Source organism: Engraulis encrasicolus, chromosome 13, assembly GCF_034702125.1.
Source record: "Engraulis encrasicolus isolate BLACKSEA-1 chromosome 13, IST_EnEncr_1.0, whole genome shotgun sequence".
Classification (NCBI taxonomy): Eukaryota; Metazoa; Chordata; class Actinopteri; order Clupeiformes; family Engraulidae; genus Engraulis; species Engraulis encrasicolus.
Genome location: NC_085869.1, coordinates 17,991,177 through 17,996,490, shown reverse-complemented (window position 1 = coordinate 17,996,490; position 5,314 = coordinate 17,991,177).

Here is a 5,314-nt window from a genome sequence, read left to right as displayed (position 1 = left end):
TTGCTAGATAGGTCAAGACAAGTCAAAGGTAACACATTTTTTATGTAAGAAAAGACTTATGTTTCAGGACCTTCAGATCAAGGAAATGTTAATTTATTCAGCAGCCAAGCTACATGTAAACAAAGTAAGATCTTTAAAATGTGTATATGCTCTTATCTCTTGAAGCCAAAATAACTCTAGGTCGTGAAAGAAAATGTCTTCAGAAAATGTTCACTTTTCTACAATATTCATATAATGTTAAACCTAGATGTTATTCACGCCACCTAAATATTATACTCTCCGTATGACTATAGTACATTTTTATGTAGTTTTACATTTATAGTAGTAACTTACACCAGACTCACTGTACATGAAGTGGACTCTCCTCAAGCATGTGTGTCTGTGTGTGTCAGTCATCTGAATCTGAGCACAGCAGTGTTGCACAGCAGCAGAGGGAGATAAGGCCTGTGAGGTCACTCCTCAGCCGTCTAAGTCCAAAGCGCCCACTGCTGACCAAAGACCAGTACTGCACTCAAAATACACATGAATTTCAAAGAAAGGCCAGACTAAGTCTCATTGCATATGTCTGGTAAGTTAATCCAATGATCCATCCCACTATAAATCCAAAAAACAACAAACTTTCCTTCTTGAACCCAGAATGTCACCAAATGCTCTGTCTAAGACCATTACTGCACATTAGCTCAGAGAAGACCAGAATGAACCTCATCGCATAGATATCAGATGTTATCACATATCAGATGTTGCATTATCTTGTTTGCACTGATGGAAGAGGTTAATGAAATGCACAATATCCATTCTGCCATCAGTCAAAACAAAAACACGTTTTCATTATTGAAGAAAAATGTCAGAATATTTTCCTTATTGAAAAAAAGCCAGAACTATTCTTGTGCTCCAAGCTGTGTACATACAATATAACGAGATAGCTCGTAGATAATCACTTCTCTTCTTGCTTTTACCACCTGCATGACACCTTCAATCTGAAAACCTACAGCAATTCTACTGTATATTCATCAGTGAAATGTCATTAGCACAATGGTTATGCATCAAACTGATTAAGGATGGAGCTATGCCCATGTAGCTTTCTAGAAATAACACCGCTGAAGTTAAACAGGGCCATCCTCCTTTTGTCAACAGCTTTGAGAAAACTTTATGGGGCCAAGCACCAAGCTGCTGTCGCCTCATATCAGATGAAAACCATATTTACTTTTCTAATTTGCAATCATGGCCATTAAACACACCTAACAGGATACACTTGGGCTAAATATAATGTCTTGTGATAGGACAACAGTTCTATTAATCGTATTAAACACTGTAGGTGCAGAGATGAGAAGAAGAAAGGAGGATGAAAGAGATAGACTAATGAGGTCACAAGAGCAATAGAATCGGAATCGGAGGGAAATGGAGACGGCTAATAGTGTTTTACTTGTTTTGAGGATGTTTCATGTCCCGATCCTGTGTGACTTTCATGGTGTAAGGGATTAGGTCTTATTCTTTCTCTCAGATCAGATGAGAAAGCAACTGATCGCAGTGACTTAACCCCCGGATTAGGGCTGTCAGATAGCTCGCTTTTTTGACAAGCGATAACACATGTGAGAAATGATTTAAGGAGATTATTTTCACAGGTCTAGCATTTGAGACAAGAATTAATGTCAATGCTGCCGCTTTTGTACTTTAATACATAATCATATAATTATTGGAGACAAGATGAAGGTTTAATTGAAGTTTTTGAAAATGGGGCTTTTATGCGAGCTGCATGTTCCCACTGTATCCACTTCTAGGACCTGTGTGTGGGGAGAGCTATGCCGTTTGGGGGGTATATTCATCTCATTTCTGTGTGAACCCATCAATTAAAAAAGGAGATTTGCCTTTAAAAACGTCCTGTCGGCTGATGTGACATTTTTTGTTCAAGTTCCATATGACCGCTGGCAGAGATTGTAAAGCCTCCCTCTTCCCTCATATTAAATTCCCAGGTTTTCGGGGCAAAATAGATCTATCAGAAATAGAAAATAATGAATTTGAAGAGAGCTAGCCGATCGCCCCAGGAAGCAGTCACAAAGAATTACATCCCTCAGAAAGACAGGACACAGGCAGCTTAGATAAGTACCTGGCAGTTGGCACTCTCTCTCTCTCTCTCTCTCTCTCTCTCTCTCTCTCTCTCTCTCTCTCTCTCTCTCTCTCTCTCTCTCTCTCTCTCCGTGGCGTGCCACATGTGCCTACCAATAAGGCAGATTATTTTCTTTGCCTATTACAGTGGAGATCTGGGGGCTTCAGATTGCGCCGCTAATGAGCAAAAGGCTGAATCCTTGTGTGTGTCTGAATGTTGCTCCACTCGTGCGTAAGTGAGATGTAATGTTTCCCCCTTCTTCAGCCTCTTCTTCGTCTTCTTCTTCTTCCTCCTACATTTCTTCGAGCACTTATTAAAATTAAAAAACTTGCCTACATTAATTCACAGGCTTTATTTATTTCGCAATAGGATTATAATACATGGAACCCTGATTTGAAATTCCACTGGCTTTGCATTGTGGTGGTATCACGGTTTTGCACACGCTAATGCCTGTATATGTGCTTTAATTAACAACAGTGGCAAAAAAGAAGATGATTTTTGCCAAATGATAGGCAGTGTTGAAAGTAATCCATGTGTAAGGGCATTTTGGGATGCCTGGCCTCGTTGAGCAGTTTGACAGCTCTGGCATCAGAAGAGAGTGGGTTTGTATATATGGGTCTGATTATCAGAGAAACACACAAATCTCTCAACACAGCCTGTGTTTTCTTAAGAAGAATTCATTTATGTTTGGGGGAAAAAAATAAATATTACTTTGTTATTAATTATATATAGGCCAGGTCTACAACAGTCGCACTGTGGTAGACTAACATGTTATCCCGTGAAAAAGTCTCATTTTATTTACAATGATGACACATGCCCACTCCATGTCACTGAAAGTAGACATCGTTACAGTATTAATTTGACAATTGCCTTGATTTTGCGAAATTCATTCCTTTTCCAGGGCCATGTGAAGTCTTATGATCATATGATCGCTTCGTTGATAGTGAGTAAAGCTCAGGTGTTCCTAATATTGGTCGTTTGATGTCTAACACTTTCAATAGCTGAGCACTTGTTCCAAATATGCAGAAACATGCAGTGTTGATATTGAGTAATATGTTTGTATAAAGGTTCTTTTTCTTTATTTGACATGAAAGTAAATGTACATTTAAAGTAATTAATTTTGGTATGACATGGTATCTTCAGACTGGGACTGCTGGTCAACATTGACCAAAAAAATGAACCCCACATTTTACTAGTCTTTAACTATGCCATGCCATTGGATGAATGCAATGCAGTGTTAAAAAAGTACACATGCTTACAATAGTGAAACATTTTTCTTTCACTTTACTTTGCACTTTTCTTCTTTTCACTTCCTCCCCATTTCTTTTCTTAACATTTCTGTTCTTTTCTGCTCTGTTCTTTTTCATTCTCCTCCTCTCCTTTCTGTCTTATCTTGCCTTGTCTGACCCTCGCAGAACAGTAGAGTCGCGCAGCACAGCACAGTCAGTGGATGCAGCCACTGAGGTCCTAGATAAAGTTTAGCTAGCTCTGTGGAGAGAGAGAGAGAGGGGGGGGGGGGGCAGGGAGACGAGAAGAGAAAGAATGGAAGAACAAGTGTGTGAGAGGAAGAGCAAGAGAGAGAGAGAGAGAGAGAGGGTGCTGAAACTGCCACACACAAAGTTTTTCAAGCAAGTACAAATCTGCTTGTTTGTAGTAATCTGAAGTGGGTCATGTGGAAAGGCGCCTCCTGAATTGCTTTTTTAAAATGGCTTCTAAGGTGAAGCCTCAGCTTTTGCACCTGAACTTTTTCTTGTTCTGTGTATGTGTTTACATTTCAGGAAAACTTCCAGGGGGGAAAATTCCAGTTAGGCCTAGTCTGTGTTCAAACATTGGAGAGCTTTTACGGGATTGTTAAGAGAGACAAGTGTAAAAATACACATGCTCGACAAGCCTGTACAAATAATGAGGCCTAGATTTATGTATGTAGGACGCCATAGAAATGCGAAGTCAACGACGGCTGCTGTCAGGCTAATTTTACTGTTACGTCATTCACTTTGCCATGGCGCTGCACGGCAAAAATTGATATTTTCACATTAGCCTATAACAGTGGATGTGTCTTGATCTGCAAACACACAGACAGATGTTTGAATTCTTCATTCTGCCGAGTAGAGCAGAGCAGAGCTGAGCCGAGCGGAGCCGAGCAAAGCAGAGCAGAGCAGCTCTTCAAAATCCGCCGCCACTCTCGGATTCAGATGTGGAACCGCTCAGAATTTCACCCTGTAATTTGATTTACAATCTATGGTGACAGCATTGTTGTTTGTTGTTGTTGTCACAGTGTAGGTATTATGCTTTGGTGTGACTTGTCTATTTTTTTCCTAGTGACTCCTGTGAGGCACGTGGGGGTGTGCAGGGATTGGTGTGGGGGGGTTGGGGGGGGGGGGTGGCAACATGTTACAAGGGTGTTTTTGTTTTGGGGGTTTCCTTCTTGGCTGACCCTGGTCCCTTTTCAATGCAACCCAGCTGGCCTTTATCTCTGATGCGCTGTGTTCAACTGCGCCTCCCTCTCCTCTGCTCTCCTCTCCTCTGCTCTCCTCTGCTCTCCTCTGCTCTCCTCTCCTATCCTCTTCTCTCCTCTCCTCTCCTCTTCTCTCCTCTCCTCTCCTCTCCTCTCCTCTCCTCTCCTCTCGCAAGGCTTATGGAATTTTGCCCCTGCAGACTGCAGTCGGTGTGGTTAGCATTGACTTGGGTGTCAATAGAAGGGTGTTCGCTTCACAGCCAGCAGCTACTGTGAGAGTAACATGAACATTTGGATCAGATACTGACTTTGTTTTCTTTTCTTTTTTCTTTCCGTCTCCACTGCACTGATGGGCAGCTCCAGGGCTGACATTTAAAACATCAGCATCACCAAAACAGAATTCACATTAAAGGAGAGAAAGAGAGGGAGAGAAAGAGAGTCAGCGGGAAGGAAGGAAAGCGGGAGAGAAAGGAAAAGAGAAGGAAAAACAAGATCCTGAAATTCCAGTTTTGGCGAACGCCACTGACCCAAATTTCTTGCCCGCCTGTCTCTCTCTCTCCATGACATGCTTGCGCAAGCTCAGGCCCCAGGGTGACATCCTATCCCCTACGCCGAGTGCCTTGCCAGTTGCATTTACATAGCACGCTTAATGAGAGATCAACAACCGGGCGAGCGTCTCCAATATAAAGCTTTCTTGTAAAAAATAATGAGCGAGTGATTGATCCGTACTCAAACAAACCGGTTTGCTGAGTTAA